The 21071-nt window shown below is 44.6% G+C and overlaps 1 long non-coding RNA gene across 1 annotated transcript in view; it reads left to right on the plus strand.

Annotated features, from left to right (window-relative positions):
* The window catches only part of LOC138110279 (uncharacterized), a 60234-nt gene extending 39392 nt beyond the window's left edge, over positions 1 to 20842 (plus strand). Inside the window, exon 4 of the long non-coding RNA XR_011150853.1 lies at positions 19541 to 20842. This is a non-coding gene — a long non-coding RNA (uncharacterized lncRNA). The remainder of the gene's footprint in view (positions 1 to 19540) is intronic.
* Positions 20843 to 21071: the final 229 nt, after the last annotated feature.

The following is a 21071-nucleotide window of genomic DNA, read 5'->3' on the forward strand; positions in this document are numbered from 1 at the left end:
GTTTGTACCTGTTTCTGGGACGTCCAAAGAGTGTCTTTAAAGCCTGATTTTTACCTTACTGAACTTGGGAAAAAAGGCCGCACTTTATTAAAATGGGGTAAAGACCGAGCCTGTGCTTTTAATGAGCATTTTATATAATGATTTCTACTAGATAGGAAACTGAAAAGATGTAAGATTTACATACTTGTTACCAGTGAGCTGCAGTACTTGATAGTGTGAAATAAAATACTGGACTGAGTGCTGTGACTCCGTACAGGATGGATGTTTCACTGGTCAGCCAAGGATTTCCACTAAAGAAAAGTATGGTGGGATTTTAGGTTTGGGGGCCTTTTTTCTGTCCATTCCTGTTAGTCTCTTCTTGAACCGTTTCTACAGGCTCTGGGTTTGTTGTTGTTTTTTTTTTTTAATAACAGGAGAACTGTCAGATGTAAAAATATATGTGAGATAAAGAAAGATTAAGAAATCTCTCAGACATCTAACAGATGTCTTACAAATGAATGAAATTATTTTTTTATCATTTCAGTGATTCATTTGGCAACATTTGATTAATAGGATTAATGTAGAAATAAAGGTAGCAAATAATTGTTAAACAGAATATAACAGCAAATGTGTTCCATTTACTGAGTTAAGTGTTCTTAGAAGAGCGGAATGCAGGAAACTTACAGCCTGTAGATTCAAACTGGTTAAAAAGTGTAAGCCAAGAAATATTTTGTTCCAGTTGTTGACTGTGAAAGAAATAAATAAGGAATTTTAAGTGTGTTCTGTATTATAAAGAGATTGTATGAGATTTAATTTTGAAGTAAATCTGTGCTGTTGGAAAGATCTGCTGTTAGGTGTTACACTGCTTTGTTTTGGTTGGAAAACTAACTTGTTTGTAATAATCCATTCCTTGTATAGTATATTGAAAGTTTTATTTAAACTCAAAGCTAAATACAGGGCAGGATTCTCCACGGAGAGAAATTAATTTAATTTTGTGGCTGGTCTCTCATTAAGCATGAGTAACCGTTGTCTGTCCCAGTCCCAGGGACCTGTGACTTGTTCTGGTGCTCAGGCTTGGCTTTAGAGTAGCTCTACTCCGTGTGTGGGCAGAAGAAATGTGCAAAGAACAAAAAAAACAAAACAGCAAACTCTGTTCTGCCTGATCTGTAGTAACTGTCCTCCCTGGAAACCCATGCCAGACTATTTTCCTTCCATCCTGCAGGAACGCTTTCTGATAAGTATTTAAGCAGCAATTTGGTGTTACATGGGGAAGGGGCTGTTTAACAGCAGCTAATTGAACACTTTTGACTTTCTCAGCCACTGTAACATTTCCCAAAAGGTACTAGATACTAGAAAAAATACTGAGTCTTTTTATGTTGAACATGCATCAAGCTACCTGTTCTTGGTGGCTTTGGGTCCACCAGTCGTGAAAAAACACCAGGGCTGTGGACTTGCCATTTTGTGGGGGAAATGTAAATTCTGACCTCGATAGTTTGCATCTTGGTACTTTGTGGCTACAACCTTAAACATCTGTTATGGCATTATATTCTTTTTCTGAGGTGTTAGGGTTTTTGTGGTGATTTATTTTTGATGTTTAAGCACCCAGAAATCAAATATTAACCTGATTAAGAATTCAGTGTTACATGTAAGGCAGTGAAGAGCTGCAGGTGGTGACAGCCAACTGGATTGTGTTTGATCTGGCAGTTTTCATCTATGCCACCATTTTGTCCCTGCTGTGGGACTGCAGCAAAATGGTGGTTCCCTTGTTCCGTACCTCAGTGATGAATAGGGTGTGTGAAATCCCAGCTCCTGCACGCCAGGGCCGGCGCTCGCTCTGGAAAAAGAGCTCACTGAGAGGGGTACCCTTGCTAGCGTGTGATGCACAATAGAATCTCCTACTGGGAAGCTCCTGGGATTGGTGCAGGGAAAGAGCTACATTAATTCTTCTCATGGGATGAGGATTTAGGAATTTCATTGTCAGTGAGTTTTTTCCTCTTGCTCTTGTGTTTTCTTAGGGCAGGGGAGGGAGATAATCTCCTTGAGCATACGTACAGGGATGCCTTATCACCATGTCCCTAAGAGAGCCAAGTGCCATGGTTGGCTCCACACTTTTGAGGACCCCCAATCTTTCCTCCTATAGGCTCTGGGATGAATTTTACTCAAGGATTGAGCTTGGAAGAGGCTAGGTGTGGAGGCAGATGGCAGGTTGTTCAGAGCTTGGCTCACCCAAGGGGTATCATTGGCCATGGTCCAGGCGGGAGAGCAGGGACACCCTGCAGCTAACTGGAACCCCAGTTTGGAAAATCTTTTCCAAGCAGAGACTTTTGCAGTTCTCTGCTGATCCAGGAGTGTGTCAGCCCTTTCTTGGCCATTCCTGACTTCCCCTGAGAAGGTGGCAGCCAAGTTTTTTGTTTCACAGAATGGGTCGGGTTGAAAGGGACCGCAGTGGCTCATCTCCCTGCTCTCATCCCAGAGCACATGGCACACGATTGCATCTGGATGGTTATTGAATCTCTCTGTTGAGGGAGACTTCAAACCTCCCTGGGCAATCTATTCCAGTGCTCAGTCACTGCAGAAGAAAGAAGTTCTTCCTCGTGTTCAAGTGGAACTTCCTGTGCATCGGTTTCTGCCTGTTGTCTCCTGTCTTATTGCTTGGCACCACTGAGCAGAGCCTGGTCCATCCCCCCTACACCAAAGAGCTGTACTCAGTGCTGGTTTCTTTGGCTGACCACAGCCATCTCCATCTGCCAGGGATCTCTAAGGGCTATCACAAAATCATCAACCAGTGATCTCTCCAATGAACTTCCAGACAGAAGTGGGGTGCTTTGGGCCCCTTCAGGGAGTTAGGATGGTCTGTGGGGTCACATAGCCTGAAGGTTCATGCTATTCTTAGGCCAAAAGTTCAAGCTGGAACTGGCATCTTCTCTGCTGTAAGAAACCTTTCTCCTGGATGGTGACTGCTCGTGGTAGAGGGAGGTGACTCCCCATGTAGAGGGAGGACCACCTATGGCATCTCACAGCCATCACTGGCTAAAAAGGGACCTTCTGGTCCATCTGAGATGTCTCCTGGGGAGAGATCATTCTGATCCTTGCTGTTCCCTGAGATAAGTACAACTGTGGGCCAACAGTGTTCACATCCCACTGTGCCCTGCCCAAGCACATCTGTAGGAGTTGCTGGGGACGTGTCTGTGTGTTCATTTACCCAGTGAGCCAAATGGATTGGGGCATGAATTTGCTGCCTTCCAGTCTTAGAAAGTAACTTGCACAACTCTAGGCTGACTGACATAATAGTAATCCACTGGGATTGCTTGTTCACTAGTAGCTTAGAAAGGGAAGTTTGTTCTGGGATGAACCACAGAAGAGAAGCTATTTCAGCAAGGATTTTTTTTGGCTTCAAGTTTTCTGCATGCTTCAGCCTCACAGTTGTGCTTAAAACTGTTGTGTATCGATAAGAGTTTCCTTCCACCCATAATCTCTTCTCTCCTTTTGTTCCCTGCTGTAAACAAGCCATTAAAAATGTGTTTATGACATCACAGTTGGTGACCATGGAAATGACTTTGATGTTAGAAAGACAAATATAGCATCATGATTTCACGGCAAGATCAAGGCAGGAGAAGACTCTTGTTCAAATGGTGGGTAATTAACAGAAGTGGTGGAGGGGAAGTTTGAAAAAAAAAAAGTGAAGACCCAATTGATTGAATATGATACACTTTAAAGTTTTTTTCACAGTGTAAAAAAATAAAATAAATTTCAAAAATCTCTTTCAAATGAAAAAATTGCTATGGTCTGACTGTACTTTTTAAAATAAAAGCCCATAGGGTAAACAGAGAAGTGGAGGGAGGAAGCTTTGGAATAAGAATTATACATATGCCAAAAACTCCAGAAGGCATCTTTCAAGCTGGAGTGATCTGTGCTTAAATCAGGCTTGGAGCATTGGGGCCAAATGAGACCATGGGGCCAGTCTTCCTCCAGTTTACACCAGTAACAGCGTCCTGCAGGTTTAGAGTACAAATGGATGCAGCTGTGATCTTCATCTTGGAAAATCATCATCCCTTGCTGTGTTACCCTCATGGTCATACCTGCCTGCAGCCAGATGCCTCAAATGAGTCAGGGGAGCCAAGTCTGGCAGCCAAGCAAAAGTCTTTGGCTCCTGATTTTGCTGCAATTCCAACTCCTCCTCAATCCATTAGGCCAACGCTCCTGGCATGGCTACATCCATCATTTACACAAGCTGTTGAAAATAAGCCCTTGGTTTCACATACATTTTATTAAATCATTAGCATCACAGGCTTCAGAGGTAGCAGGACCAAGCCTGCTAGGAAAGTATTGTCAGAATCCTTCCTGGGCTCACTTTCTGAGCAGTTGTTCCAACATATGTAATTATGAATAAAACAGCCTCTGAAAAGACCTCCTTGGATTCAGAGAGAAATGAGAACAATAGTGTAGAGATTAAAAAAGATGTTTTTTCTCAGCTAATTGTTTTTAATAAAATGGCAAAAGTGAAGAAAATAGCAGGAAACTATAATTAGGACAAGAATGCTTTGTTCTTCAGAAATATGTGTCCTGTTGCCTCTCTTATTACAGAGCAACAAAGGGAATGAAGTGTAGGGGAAGGGGAAAGTGGGGATGAATGGAGGTTGTTAAATACTGCACTGGAAAGGTCAATAATCTTGTCTGGAAGGTAAAGCTGATATAAAAAAGCCCTGCAGCAAGGCTGCCCTGAGTGCTGCCTAGCCTGTTTAAAGGGTTACTCAAGTGTTGGGGCTGGTGGGTCTCCTTGGCTGCCCCATTCCCTTCGGCCTAGCTGGGAGCACAGCTTGGAAATGTTGCCCAGGATTTTCAGGTTCTGCTGCTGAAGTCCATGCTCCCTCCTGTGCAAGGAAAGCCCTAAGGTTTGGGGGATTTTTATATTCTTCACATCCAGCTTCTCTCACAGCTGAAGGCTCAGCCCAACAGATGGAGAGAAGGACGCAGCCCCTCCATCTCAGGTCTCAGTACTGCCACCTCTCTCAGCTCTGTCTGGGTCTATGTGCCTTCTCCACTCCCCAAAACATTCCTGATCCCATTGCCACAGAGCAAATAGCACATACACCCACATTAGCCCCTATCTTGGCTTTGAGTGATGTGCAGGCAGACTTGGCTTGTCCAGTGACACCCTGTGACAGTCCTGAGCTGCCATCAGCCTCTCCCTGTATCATTAGGGATTCAGTGTGTTATTGTGAGCAGGTTTGGTGTGTGATTCTCTCTCCAAGCCACTTGGAAATGGTTTTGCTTATGAAACAAGTCATGCTGCTTTGTTCTTCCTGATTGTGGAGATTTTATGGTGGCCAGCACAGGGCTGTTGGGGTGGATGCTTGTGCCTGTGCCCTTTTGGCTGAATTTGCTTGTGAATGAAAACTGACTCGTGTGCAGCTGTTAGAAAGGTTTTTTCACACTAGTGTTTTGCTGGTTTAACTCTTTACCCCTATGAACTGCCACAAAGACCAGGGATTCCAATAGTCTGGGCGTGTGTCTGTAGTCCTCACCTGTGGGATGAAAGCTGGGTCTGTGGTCTTTAATTGAGCTTCCCAGGGTAGGCTGTTATGCCCCCAATTAACCCCTTGCATGGAAATAAGCCCCCAATTAACCCCCTTACCCATGGAAATAAGCAGCCTGGTCCTGGGATGGGGGAAAGGCACTGATGGCCAGTAGCCTCCCTTCGCTTTAGATGGGCGGGTTGTGTCTCTTTTTGGGGACAGCCACTGTGATTGGGGTGGCAGGGGAGCTAGAACACCTCTGCTGTGGAGTGACAAGGAGGGCACAAGGGCAGGGGATCCCCAGAGAGCTTTGTATGCAAATACAGAGAAATTCCGTTCTCCTTGGGCTAAGGACTCTGTGGTACCTGGGCCGCAGAAATTCATACAGGAGGAAAAACTGTTTTACTGAAGGGTAAAGGAAACCTTTGGACATGTTGGCATTTCTTTTTGTTATGCTCATGTCTGGTATCTACCACTTTGGAGAAGGAAAACATTTCTCATCCAACAATCTGCTTCATCCCTCTCTTCACCTCATCATTCTGCTTCACCTCCTCTAGTCAGACCAAATTTTACATCTATGAAATCAGTACAAGAAATCAGAAAACAGTGTCTTTCTCTAAAGAAGAAAGAGCAAATCCATTCAGCCTTATACCAAGTAGCAAGAAAGATCATAAAATTGAAACAATCTAAAATACTCCTGGTTCACATTTAGCAGCTGTCACAGAGCAGCAGGGAAGTGCAAAGTGTAGTTATTGCTTATTTTAGGTACTTTATTTTGTTGTTTTGTTTCTTCCATACTCTGGATAGAAAATTAGGCAACTTTGCCTTGTGAGAAAGGAAGAAAATTTATTTTGATGGGTTGCTGAGGTGCACCTGAGAAGCCAAGCTGATGGAGGAGAGCTAAAGCCTTTTCCTGTGCTGACAGACTTTCTTGACTGAGTCATGTAAGAGTATGAAATCCCCAGTGCTCTGCCAGCAAAGTGCTGGTGACTTCAGAAATTTTGTTTGAACACATCTGTCGGAGGATGGGCAGAGACCACCAACGCTCTTGCCCCAGCCTTTTTCAAAGGGAAAAATGTTGGTGGATTCTCACCACGGTGATTATAGGGGATTATTCTAGGATTCTCAGAAGAATCTGAAAACCAATCTTTCTAAGTTATTTCTGAATAGCTATTGAATGGATAATTTCCATAGCCATTATCAAAATGATGTGCTGGCAGTGAAATTTAGCTGTATTGTATCAGTAATTGGTGAAATGTTTTCCTAGGTTTAAAAGTAGCATTGGCAACATCTCTGTGTCGGGATTTACAAGGTGTTTAGATACATTTTTATGTATTCAGTTGCTTTATGCTATCCAAATGCTTTGATGGTGTGGAGAAAGCTAACGGGATTTATCCAAGTATTTAAAGACAATTTGAAAAGACTTTTACCTCCTGAGACCCAAGTCCAGAGTTGCACTGCTTCTGCGAGCTGTTGGTGACACAACTAACATTTTAAACAACATGCAGTGTTAAAGTCTTGATCATTAGTGACTTGCAGATCTGGAGAATAGAGCAGCCTCAAAAGCAATCAATGCAAATGCACCAGAGTAAATAGTAAAAAAAAAAAATCAATGATAAAAGAGTGAAAACTTTCCTTAGCTTAGATTTTCTTTCAGTTCATGGTAGTAATAACTAAGATTATGCTATATCTTTGATTTTATCTTGGATTGTGTGAAATAAGAATTAGGTAAAATGTGCTCCACTTTTTCAATTGAAACAAAGAGAATAGATTAAGACTAGGAGATAGAAAAGAAAATAAGTATGTAAGGAAAGAAAAGCAGCCAGTTTCCAGGTGAACTGAAAAGCAGAGCTCTCATTTAAGTCTGGTTTTCCATTTCAGTAATGTGACAAGCACATGGTGGATACGAATACGTTGAGGCAGGGACAGGCAGGAGACAGGAAGCGCTGCAGCCTGAGCTTTAAAAATGTCTCTGTGATGCCATAGGTAGCTGGGGTCAAAAGCAATTTTCTGGAATTACATCTGCCCTGTGAGGTGCTGGCAAAAGGACAGAGCTGAGCTGCTTCAGGCCTGAGGAGGGCAACCAGAAAACGTCAACATATCCATCACAGCACAGAGATCCCTGCACACACTCAATGGAAGTGAAACATCTTTCCTGTAGTCTCTGCATGGCCAGTGTGTGTTGGGTCACTGCTCTTCTCCCCTGCATTTTGGATCCAACCCTGCTGGCTCATGATGGTGTCTAAAGCCATAACACATCACTGTGGGGATGGAAGGTCAAGGTGCTGGCAATGTCAGAGCACCCCAAGTTCCTCTCCTTGGGCATGTCTATGGCTCTCCATCTGGAAAGAGCTGATTCTTAGATGAATATTTCAATATTCCAAATTGTCACTACCATCTGACACACAAAAAAACCACCCTCTTATTGCTAAATCTGATACACACTAGATAAATATTTAAGTCATGTTTGATTTTAGGGCAGTCTGTCTGTTCTGGGGTTCTGTGGGCTTCAGCAAGCTCTGGAAGGCTGAGTCTTTTTACAGCTAGGAGGGGATCATGCATGAGGAGACTACATGACTTGCCTGAAGCCAGCAAATCAGTAGCTGAGGAAAGAATTGGAACCAGTTCTTGATCTGGCAAGCTGGATCTGGAATTGTCTCTCCTCTTTGAGCAATAAGACAATCCATTTTTAAATAACCAAAGAAAAAGGAAGAAAAATATTATTTTAATATTTCTTGTTATAATATACAGTTCTTGGAGCCAGTGTAAGCAATGAAGTCAGATACGATAGATTAATGGAAGCTTACCTAATTTACCACCAGGCCAGGTAATGTAAAACAAAGCTTTGCAGTGACTACATAGTGTTTTTAAAAATGCTTCGGACTGATATCAGCACTTCACTATTGCATTTTTGAAGTGAACTCCCTTAAATTCAAAACACTCTATCCACAGATTATTAATTCTCTTATTTTAAGGTGTGTTTAGTGATTACATTTCCTGTGACAACCCTCCCTGCTTCATCTTTGGTGGCTCTCTCTCATACTGCTCTGCTGGTGACCCCTGTAGGCATCCCCATGCTGGGGCTGCGAAGATCTGTCAGGAAATAGTCGGAAAGGAGAGAGGGAAAAAAAATGCAGCCCATCTGTCTTGGATACCTTGAAACACATACAGCTGAGGGGACCTGCCGAGGGGAAGCATTTCCATACACTCTCCTTGTCAGAAGAGTAAGCAGGCTGAAAAAGTTGGATGTGCACAGTAAGTGGAAGCTGACCCGGGCAGCCTTGATTTACATAGTGCACACTTGGGATCTGCTCATTACCAGAACATCCCCCTAATCATCACCTCCGCATGATGGGCACATGGATGTGAATCTGCCCCGGGATCCCCAGCGCTTCATTTTCCAAGCAGCACCCAGCCCTTTGCAGTTACTGTGATATGACAGATGCACATATCATCGAAAGCAGGTCTTGCATGGCATTACACAATGTAAATCAATAATGTGAAAATACAGCCGTTAACACAATGTACAGTTTTGCCTATTACTACAATGCCCTGCTTGTTCCAAAGGAAAAGCAATTTTATGCTCCACTGAAGCATGGTTTGCTTAGCCTTCAACTAGCGGCAAATGCCAGATACTGCAAAATGTTATTGTTACGCAAGCAGTGTCCTGGATTTATTTATAAGTATCCATGCAAAGACTAATTTCAACAAGGACTAGGACTGGAGCCCCTCTGAAAATGGGGCTGAACTGCTCTGACCCTGCATTTCCAGTTCTGCTGCCTCTTCCCTGCACCCAGGTCCTGATCCAGCAAAACTGCACAGTCCCGTGCACTTCACTGTGGCTGTCCTGGTTTTGGGCTGGGATGAAATTCTCCCAGGTTTTAGGCTATCCTTGCACACAGTGGCACCCCACAACCCAAAAATCAGATGCACCCCAAATATTCAGGTCTAGGTGCCTGGTTGCTTGCCCCTTACCTCTACCATCATACTCCTTTCCTTGGATATGGGGCTTGGTTCCTCCCCTGCATGGCAGGAAAGTCAGCACTTCTTGGGCACTTTTTATCCTTGTTGGCAGAGATGTAGGGAAACAGTAGCATGAAGCCTCTGAACCCCTAATTATTGATGTGTGCCTCATTGGCTGCTCTCAGTAGAAGTTAATTCCTTTTAGTTGAGGACACAAAAGGAAAAACTGCAACAACAAAAGGAAAGATCTGCTTGGATCACTGGGGTAGCAGGGAAGAGGAGCAATGCTGCTGTATGAAGGTAACCCCTCCTGACCCTCTCTCAAGGCAGAAGTTGCTCCACATTCTCTTCTGAGCAAGGAAGCCTTGATGTGTTTAACCTGCAGTAGAAACAAAGATCCCAGAAAAACGTGTTGTTGAGGTAGAAAAGCCATAATTCCTGAGCCTATCAGCTTGGCACAGTGGGGCATGAAAGAGCACTACCACTTACTCACTGTCTGTGCAGACATCCTTGGGTATGAAAGCTGCCCTGTGCTCAGCTGGGATGGGATTTGGATTGTCCCATCGTGCTTGAGCATGGCCTGCAGAAGTGGGGGAGCAGGGAGAGCATGGCTGTACCTCACAGCTCGCAGCTCACCTTCCACTTTTCCTGGCTGAATTGGTTTTCATTGGAAAAAGTCAGATTTGTCAGACAGGATGTTTAGCGGAGTCAGATTCAGTACCCTGAGAGTGTGAACAGGAAAATGTGGAAAATGAAAACAGGTGGGAATCCTCACAGGCTCCTGTTTCACCAGCTCTTTACACTCTAGGTCTCCTGTGTGGAAGCAGTTGGGCAGCTCTGAGAGAAATTTTCTTGTTCGTGTTTGGAGTAATTTCTGGATCTTGACTTATCCCTGAGTTGGATGGGAAGCGTGTTTCAAAATGTTTCATTATTTCGCAGAATAGAAATTCTGGCGTTGCTCAGTTATGTTTCCTGCCTATGGGGTGAAGCTGGGGAAGGATTAAAAGCTCCTGCCAGTTACACTGTGCTGGCATCCAGCCACTGCAGGTATAGTTCTTAATGAGAGCTTAATTAGGAATCGAGGGGTTTGCTGGTGAGGGAAGGGTGCAAATGCCAGCTTCTTTCAATAAAGGGGAATTGTGTGCAGAGGAAGGGAAAACCACAGCCCCATTCCTCCTCTCAGCATCCTGGTGTGGGAATAACTTGAAAATTAGGGTTTTTTTCTCTGGGGTCTTGCATGGGGCATGGCCCACTGATGGGCAGCTTGGACTGACCTGCTCAAAGGTTGTCTGGCAAACTCAAGTGGGTTTCACCCAGGACAAACCAAGCATTGGGGTTCATCTCTCAGTTCTTCTAAACCTTTTTCTTTTTCTCACTTGTGCTGATGTCAATTTGAAATGCAAATGCAGCCTTGAAGTGGGAAGTGGGAGCGTTTTGTCTTTGAAATGTCCATACAGAATATCTCTTTTATTAACATACACCCTCTTTTTTTTTTTTTTTTTTTTTTTTTTTTTAATCTCCAGAAACATCTGCCATGTTTGGCCCAATTTCAGGAGTGTTTTGGTGCCTGTCCCACTCCCTTTGCCATTGCATATTGTTTGCTAGGGGGGAAAAACCTTTCCTTTCTGTTGTGTCTCCTTAGCAATCCCCTTCCACCATGCCCCCACTTGCTCTTGCCCTCCCCTGCCTGCACCTCTGCTGGTTCCAGCACCTCCAGGCGGGCCTTGCCTGACCAAAACACAAGATACGGGCCATTGTTACTGATCTTGGAATTTGGTCCAGGCCATGGTGTGGCTTCTGGTGAGCCACAGCTTTGCATACAGAGGGGAGAGGGCATCTTCCTTCCCCTGATGCTGAAGCTGCCCCTCCACGCCTGGGCGCTCTTGCTCATAGAGAAGAAGGAAACAGATCCCCTTGGCTTTAATATTTCTATTATACAGCCTAGATTAATTTTGATTTTCTCTTTTGACTTCTTTGTTGTGTTTATTTCAAGGGATTTCTGTCACCTCCCTTCTGCACTTCAATGTGCCTGAAAAATTTCTGTCAGGAGTGATTGTGTGTGATTTGAAGAAAGTGCAATTTTTAAGACTTGAATTCACTTTAAAATCCCCACTGCTTTCTATTCTTTTTTTTCCTCCAAATTAGCACATCTCTGCAGTGAAGCTTCCCCACCTGACAACACTGTGTATGTTATTACTGCCACAAGACCTTTCCGCCACTGGATTTCTCTCTTTTCCATTTCTTGCTATGAATATGAGATTTGCAGGGAATTGCTGTGTGCTGAATATTTGCATCATGGCCTGGGATGCTTTGAGTAAGACTTCAGGGAGCTGAGAGAGCCTTGAGATCAAACCAAAATACTCCAGAGAAAATTTCCCAAAGCCATAGACAAATATTTCCAAACATGAATATTTCCACCCTGGCAATTTTGTTTAAATATATTATTGCTACAGACAGCTAAACAGACAGGCAGACACCTACGGATGGCTGACATTAGCGTGTAGCTTCTGCTGTCACCCACAGATGGGCTGCGTGGCTGGAATGATGATTTTTCAGTCCTGACTTTGGGGAGTTTCACATATTAGACAGTACTAAAAGAATTTTTAATTGGACTCATTTTACTTTTTTTTTTTTATTATTAGAAATGAGACAATGTGTGTGAACCCCTGTGGTTCCTGTAGTCTCAATCAGCTGCCAAATAATATCATAGAAGTTGTGATTGGATTAATGAAAAGCTTGTAACAAAATTACGGTTATGAGGAAATTATCCTGTTGGGGGCTTTAATTTAAACTGGTGGGAAAAAATCAGTCCTAAATTAAAGAAAACTACTAATTGTCTAGATATCGCTTGGTTGATAAATGCACCAGTAGGATCCTGTTCCCAGGATGTCACTCTGCTGTTCATAGGGTTTTTGAGGGGAAAATGCGCTTGGCAGCCTTGTTCCACTCCTTTTATTTGCTTCTTCCATGGGTGTCCCGGGCTGCTGTGGGCTGTGAGCTCCTTCTCAGCCCCATTTCTGAGGTCACTGAGCCCTGGAGGTCCCAAAGAAGAGGGATGGTTTGGGCTAGCCCAGGAGTACCTTCTGCTTCCTTGGGGATCCCAATCCCTCACCTGGGATGAAAAAGCACCCACATGGGTGGGACATATAGACAGCACTGGCACATATGGATGAGGTGAGGACCATTCGTTGTGTCTCCTCCAGTGCTTCTCTTAGGTGCTTGTGATGGAGTCATCTAAGCCATGTTCTCCATTAACTGCTGATTCCTTCCCCACACCACGGGTTTGGGAAGTTGCCTACAGGCTGCTGGTCCCATTCCTTGGTGCTGCATTCTCCCAGCAGCCCCGACAAAGCGGGATCCCCAGCTCATGGCTATTCCTCATTTTAGGGCAGAAAAGAGTATTGAAACCCTGTTTCAGTGTCAAACCCTGTTGGGGACACTGTTCTATAGAAAGAGCGTTTTTCTTCTGCTGGACTTAAAAAACAGCCACAGATCTGTAAATGCAGAGCCACAGCTGCATCTTGTGCTGGGAAAGGGATATATTGGTGGGTAACTGTCTGTATTTCATTCAGGAGCAGAGCTCAGTTTTCCCCATAGCTAAGAAACTCCGGGTTTTCCTTTAAGTAACCACAGAGGTGCTGGAGGCAGTGAAGCCCATGTGACACCCCCACAGGAGAACCTGGGATGGCTTTCATCGCACTTTGTACTGCTGACTGAGACCTGGTAAAAAGATTTCGTGGGCCACAGCATTAACCTGTTGTGTGCAGCTCCCTTGCTGTAATATTACTAGGGAATGATATAGTGGGATGTGGCAGGGTTTTGGGGCACCAATTTCATCCTATTAGAAAAATCCCATAAAGGAGGGGACCCCCATCAGGGCTGAGACCAGATCCCCCTCTTGATGCAGATGACCTGCAAAAACTGAATCAGAGACAGGACTCCTGGTGCCAGTAAAGGGTGTTGTTAAGAAAATATTAACTTGGGGGCTGTTTAGACTAAGTTTTCCCTCTATTTCTGAGCCCTTGTTAGATCCCAGTGTTTTGCCTTGGGTCAGACTGCATTGCTGGATCAGTTGTCTAAGAAAAAAAAAATCTCCATTTCCTTTGGAAATTTTTTCTCTCCCTTAGGAAAATGTTTCTGCCACTTGCCTCTGTCATTGGCCTTCAAGTGGTCTGTATTTAAAGCAATAAATTCAGTGCCTTTCCTCCAGAGGCTTTATTTTCTCATTTAGTGACCTCTTGTTCCCCATGTCTTTGACACTTCTCCGATGTGCATTAAGCAAATATGCAATCATCCTTTCATTCTCTATCTTTGCTTTCATTATGATTTTTTACACTTCATTACATTTCCCTCTATAATTGCAACTCTTTGTTGTCCCAAAGTTTTATGGCTCTTTCCTCTCTTCTCTCACTTCTTGTGTTTCTTTGTTATTCACGTTAGCTTTTCTTGACACTGTGTTCCTAGTACATTTTCTAGATGTCAAGCAAACTCTTAGGCCTAAACTCATTTATCTTTGAACACTTTCCATTTCCACTTCAGTGCTCTACCCCAATGAATTCCATCCAGAACTTCCTTTTCTTCTAAAATTGGCTGTGCTGCTTTTATTCAGTGTTCTTCCCTTTTTAGGCCTAATTATAAATCCAATTGTTCGGTCCTGAATGCTTCCACAAGTTCCATTCATTTCTGAGCAGGGTTCTGCCGTAACTGCCAGGGGATGTTGCGTGACTGCCCTTTCAAAATCCTAATATGATCTAGATGAGAAAGAGATGTTATTTCTAACTTAAATTAAACCCTAGCACAAGATCAGGCTGTTAAGTCTCTCCTCTCTGCTCTCCCGTCACTGCATTTGCCCACCCTGGAGAGTTTGGAGGACACTCTGTGGTGGATTTATGGAGTCTTCCCAGCCCCTCGCAGTGCCCAGCGGAGCTGCCAGGAGAGCCGGTGGGCACGGTCGTGCTTCCCACCAGCATCGAGAGCAGAGGCCTTTTAAAATCCATCAAAAGCAGATCAAAGTGGCAAATGGCAGATTCCCACAAATATACACCACAGCTTTCCTTCAGAATTTTTACTGGCTGCTGGAATAATCAGATGTTAATTTCTAAGCAGAAGGTCCCAACATTACTGACGTAATTTTGAACATCTTTGATAAAAGTGGTCAATGGGAAACAGGGTTTTGCTGCAGCTCTCTACCTGAGGATCAGTTAGCTGTTTGGGCTGAATTTTCCTCTGCAGCTGGGCAGGAGTTGGCACAGGGCATGTGGGGCCTGTGTGGGGACAAGCCACCCGTGGTTTGTGAAGCTCATGCTGCTGCCAGGCTCTACTTGAAGCTCAGCTGCTCAATCTCAAGGCAAATCATGCCCACTGCTCCACTGCCTGACTCCAGTCCAGTCTTACACAGGCAGATTTCAGGAGCAGCTAAATGACATGATGGGGTTGCTGTATCTCCAGATACCCTCTGGCAATATTTGTCTTCAGGTACATTCAGGTGTTCAGGCTGCTTAGGTAACTTCCTCTGGGTTAAATGTTCACAGGAGGGCAACACACAGGACTGGGAGCACAGACTAAAATAGAGAAAAAACGGGAACATGATGTTCTTTCAGTGGAATTGCTGTCAGGATTTTCTAAGATTTCATATGGGCAAGGCAGGACTCTTCTTTCTCCTACAAAATTGCCCTTGGAGGAAGGTGATGACAAAGAGAATTTCTCTTGTCCACTTACTTACTGATTTAACCTGATTTCTTCCTGTTCTTTGAGCATCTTGAAAAAGCATGAGTAATGTGATGACAAAGTTCATCCTTTGTTCTGAGGCGGGGAATGTCAGTGACTTTGCAGACCTGGGGCACTCTGTCATCCCCAGCCAGCATGTGGAGAGGGGGCTGCTCTGCTCTCTAGGCATTGTTTTCTCTCGAAAGCCTGAGAAAAAACAACCACTGCTGCCTGACCTGTCTTCTTGTGACCTTTCAGGTGGGTGCTGTGGCAGTGTCAGCAGACCCAGACGATGCACGGTGATGGTCCTACAGGAATGGGGGTGAGAGCAATGCAAACCGCAGTGTGTATACTGGTACGGTTGTGCACATCCTTGAGTGTCAGGAATGTGGAGATCTGTCCATGCTGCAGGATCACTGGTGTGGCTGCAAGCAGGTAAACTGGGCTCTGCATCCCACCTGTAAAGCAGGATGAGTTTTGCTGGCTGCAGAGGATGCATGGTGATACTGCTGTATGATGCTTAATCTTCTGAAGGTTTTAAGATGCCTCACAAGCTGCTCTGTCTTGAGCTCAGTGGTTCCAGGAGGACTTACCTGTGTCCAGCTTTGCTGGTGCAGAGCAGAACTGTCATGCTTGGAGAGGAGACAGACATTATCAGGATGCACCAGCACCCACATCAGGGTTTGCCACACATCACTGTGTCAGTGCCATGCACACAGTGAAGGAGGGCTTGGGAATAAAAGCATTTTTTTTCTCACCTTAAAATATCTGATAGAGGGAAAGATAAAGACCTCTTGCAGCAACTTCTCTGTATCAGACCAGTCACAGCAGATGACCTGAAAAAACTAGCTATCATAGACCATATCATGCAAATAAATACGTCTTGCAGTTTTTCTAAGCCTCTATAGTCAGCTGTGTGTGTGGGATAGATATGACTGGAGTATTATAGTCTGTCATTTCAGCATGAATTCAGACACTCTGTTAAGTGAGTATTATTTAATAGTCTGGAAGAAGCCTTTGGAGCTGTTATTATCTCTCATGTAAATGCACATTAAAGCAATTTGAACAGGCGAATCCTCTTGCTGAGGGACTGTATCCCTCCAGTGGGAAGGCTGAGGGGTTTATACTCTGCCACATCAGAGCTACCTGTCCTCTGGAATGGCAAAAGGGAGGTGTGTGGACCCCCAGGATGTCAGGCTGCTGTGAGGACTGCCCAAGCTGCTGCTCGGGCTGTGGTCATGTGCTTAGGGGTGCAGAGGAAACAGCCGTGCTTGGGAGGACCAAAGTAAATAAGTTTAGCTCAAACTTTAGAGCAGCTACCAGGAAATCTGCATGGGCTGACTGCATCAATCGCCTCATTGCAGTGTGACACAGCTGTGCTGCCTGCAGGCTGCAGGTGTGTTGGGAACCGGGAGCCCACTGGGGAAGGAAAATTTTCAAGGTCCAAAGAGGAACCTTTGGGAAACCACTGGGTTTGGAGGGTTGGGAGCTGTGGGGAGGGACTGCACAGCCTCACTGTTAACAGAGAGTAGCAAGACACAGAGAGAGAGTGGGGAGGAGTGATAAAATCCAACACAGCACAAAGCTGCTTGGTGGGGATGCTGCTCTAAGAGACCTCCATGGCAGGGCAAAACAGGTTTTAAAATTGCTGTAGGAGTAGGTTACATTTGTGCTTGTTTTCCATCCCTGCAACCTGCGCTGTGCCCACATCTGATCGCAGCTGACAGGCTGCCCTCCAAAGCAGGCAGCAGCCCCCAGCTGCCTCATGATATTATTATTTTTTTATTTGCCTCAATAAAAATCTGTGAGTCATTAAGTGCTTGTCATGTTTTGACACGTGGATCAGGAACTGATCAATAGCCAGCCAAATTTAATAAAAAGGAGTTCTATTCTTGGGGAATGAGCTTGTTACCATGCCAACTATCGATCTTTCCTGACAGGCTCTGTAAGTCGCAAAATGGGGTCCTGATGGTAGGTTGGTTTCCCTGCCTGACAGGAAGGGTGTTGGTTGCAACCTCTGTGTCTAAAAGACTTCAGAGAAAACCCTGTTTTTTGATACTGCCTCTATGTAATTCTTTGGCAAAGGTTCTAGACTGCCTGGAGCTAGTGGAAATCATCTAAAGGCTTTATTTTTCTTACTGGCTCTAAGGTGGTGGAAATACAAGACAGAAGGTAGCAGAGCTGTGGTTCTGCGCCAGAGCCTCACAGGGCAAGGAGGGATGGAGGCCAGTGCCAGTCCATACCCCTGCCTTGCTGATGCATGATGTGCCAACCACCACCTGGTTCCTGCAACCAACATCCCAGAATTTTTCCTTGCAATGTTACTAACTTAACATGAGCCAAATGGTGTTAAATGTCACTGAAACAGTCCCCTGACAGGTGGATTTCTCTAGCTGACCATGGTAAGCAAGACAGATTTACATCCTGAGGAAGAGGGATGTTCTGCAGAGTCCCTCAGGTCCCAGAATTGCTCCACTGAGCTTCCCACACTGGTCCTAAGTCCTTACATTTGAAGCTTTGGCATTGCAGCTGTTCTCTGGCATGGAAGACACTGAGAGATTTGGGGGAAGAGCTGGATACAGACAAGGAGGAAGGGGTTTGTCAAATGGAATTAACTAATCCCCAGGGTTTTGATTTGCCTGATGTGTTTGCCATGTTCCTAGATTTTTATTTCCACTTCTTTCTCCTTTTATTTCTCAGAAGGAAGGTGGGCAGGGTCCCTAGCCATGTCCTTATGCCTGCCAGAGGCTGTGTGACAGCTTGGCACAAAGAGGTAGCATGCTTCAAGTACAAAACATACCATTGGTTTTGTCCCCTGCTTCAGGTCTTGGTCCAAAACACACTGGGATCAGTGGAGGTGGATTTTAGTACAATCTGGCCCATTCCCAGTCCAAACCATTTAAACACAGTGGCTCATGTCCTTCTCCAGGACAGCCTCTTAGGTCAGTGTTTGAGGTTTTAAGAATGGATGGTGAATTTACTTGTGGCAGAAAAAACTTTACTGGCTTAGAAAATCTAATTCTGTGCTCAGTACAGTCTCTGAGACTTTCCTAAAACAGTTTAGCCAGCCAAAAGTACGACAAAGAGAGAATTTGATGTTGAAGATCTCACCAAAGTGACCTGGGGAGAGGTAGATCAATGCAATTCCTTCATGGCTATTCCAGATTTTGAACTGTAAAAAGCTTATTATGATTTGACCTTGACATTAGCCCTGTCTTTGGTGGGGGCTGAACTCAAGACCTCCAGAGGTCCCTTCCAGCCAATGTTTTTCTTTTATTGCATCTCAGAGATGCAATGTAAGGTCTAACCCCAAAATGAATGTGCAGCTTTTCGGGTATTCAGACTTGGAGGGCAATTAGAACGGACATCAAACCCTGAGTATTTCTCTGAACTATTTGTGTATCTGAGGTGCCAGAACAGTCCTGGTCACTGGGCTATGTGAAACAGGTTATTGAGCAGAGCAATTATCGGAAAGGTCACCAGCAGCAAGTGCCTGACCTTGTGTCTGCTCTTGGCGTTCCTTTTCCTTGGGTTTAGCTCATCTCAAACTCCCTTTTTCAAGTTTCCTTCTTTCAAAGATTTTTCTCTAGTAAAAATCATCCGACTTCTCCATGGGGTTTGTTAACATGAGTTGTTTAACGGAAATTCCTTTCAATATATGACAAAAGTGAAAGACTTCAGGTTTAACAGAACCATAGAATTATTTAGGTTGAAAAATCTCCCTAAAATCATCAAATTCAGCAGTTAACCCAGCACTGCCAAGTCCACCACTAAACCACGTCTCCAAGTGCCACATCTAGGTCTTTTAAATACCTCCAGGAATGGTGACTCCACCACTGCTATAGGCAGCCTATGATAGGGGTTGAGAACTCTTGCAGTGAAGAAATTTTTCCTAATACCTAAAACTCTTCTGGCACAACTTGAGGCATTTCCTCTCATCCTGTCACTTGATACCTGGGAGAAGAGATCGACCCCCATCCAGCTACAGCCTCCTGTCAGGTAGTTCTAGAGAATAAGGTCCCTGCTGAGCCTCTTTTTGCCCAGGTTGAACATACCCAGCTCCCTCAGCTGCTTCTCACCAGACCTGTACTCCAGACCCTTCACCAGCTCCGCTGCCCTCCTCTGGGCCTTCAGCAGTCAAGCCCCAGCCTCTCTCTGTCCCTGCAATGCCGTGGAACCACAGCGAGTGCAGAGCAGAGGGTGGAGCAGCCCTTTCAGTAAAACGTGTACATGCCAGATTGAGCCTGTAATAAAAGTCTTAATATTGAGTGAAAGTTGTTTTGGGGATTGCATTGTGAGATTCGACCCTGGCTGCCTGGGCAGAGCCTGGTACGGTTTTAACTCCGTACTGACTGAATGTTCTGTTTCTCTTGCAGTTTGCACTGGAGCCTTGAAGAGAGATGAGACACCAAGACAGAGAAGAGACAGAGACACTGAGGACAGATGGCACCAGTTGGGTGCCAAGAGCAGTGCAAGGCGGACGAGAGAAGGGGCCCTCGGAAGCCGCGGGAGGAGGAAGGCCGGCAGCGCTGCTCACGGGAGCACAGACGCGATTCCTGCAGCCCCTGCCCCGCTCCAGCAGACAGACACACCCCGGCAGGCTCAGGAGGAATGCAAACAACGGGATAACCAACTCGTAAAATACCTTTTACTTAGGAGAGAAAGCTGCCAAAAGCAAAGCCGGGCTGGCCAGGGTTAGCTCTGCGGGCAGCTGCCTTCGCTGCCTGCCCGGCTCCGCGTCGGCACGATCCCCAGCGAGCGGAGAGAGACCGAGCTCAGGGCTGCCACAGGGTTTGTGTTTCACCATATTTGAGGAGTCTGCTCTGCAGTTTTTAAGATGTATCAACAGCCTCACATCACATCGTGATTTGGCTGCAAGTTGAGCTGAGTGTATATTACCTCGGCAGACTCATGGTGTGCATCTCCTCCCCATCTAATATATCCGAACGTACAGTGAGAGTTTTACAGACAAGATAATGTGTTTTGGCTGCATGGAATAGTTGTGTTATTCCTATAGGAGAAAAATTTAATTTTGCTCTGAATTCCTCTATAACCAGACAGCTCCCCATTTATATCCTGGGTAATAAATCAAAGCAACATGAAGTCTTTTGCACAGAACTGAAGTGGTTTCTTAAAGCAAATTCGGCAGGAAATAAGTCATCATCTTAAAAAGCCAGTTCACTCCTCATATACAATACACCACCAGCTCTTTGCTAAAATCTGTAACCAGGCACATCATTTTGTGAAAGATAGAGAGAAATCCACAAGCCCTAGCAATGCTGTATGAGAAAGGCCATATTATCAAAGGCCTCTTATCAAAATCACACATATCTTTGTCAGAGAAATCACCCTGTGAGTTCCCCGACTCAAGGGTTTGCAGTGCCCAGGTACTCAAATATCACAAGGGCCATTAGTTTGACTTCATCTAAAAATAAGGTCATGCTGGTATCACATCTTCCCTCAGTGTTTTTCCTCTTTCTTTTTGCCTCCTCAACTGATGTTATTTTTCTCTCAATTTTTTTTTACCAACTTTCCTTTCTAGTTTCTATTTCTATCATGCAAACATGCCATGGCAAAGAGATGTTAGCAATGCATAATATATTTGCAGTAATGTATGATTCATTTACTAGCTTTCATAATTAATGTGGCTGTGTTTTACATACACAGTACTTCCTGCATGCATTTTATGATGTGAACGCTCTTCAAAAATCTAATAAAATGTAATCCGTTAAAAACAATAGCGCTAGTCCTGTGGAGAGATTTGTGTGCAGTTTTGCAGCAGCTGCAGAAAGAGCTTGGTGCCAAGTTTCTATTCTAAACACCAATTTTATGCTGCTGTTTTATGCAGCTCCTAATTCTCAAGGTGGAAATTATTATAATTATATATATTATTATAGTGATACCACA

The sequence above is a fragment of the Aphelocoma coerulescens genome, chromosome 4A (genome assembly GCF_041296385.1).
Source record: "Aphelocoma coerulescens isolate FSJ_1873_10779 chromosome 4A, UR_Acoe_1.0, whole genome shotgun sequence".
Taxonomy (NCBI): Eukaryota; Metazoa; Chordata; class Aves; order Passeriformes; family Corvidae; genus Aphelocoma; species Aphelocoma coerulescens.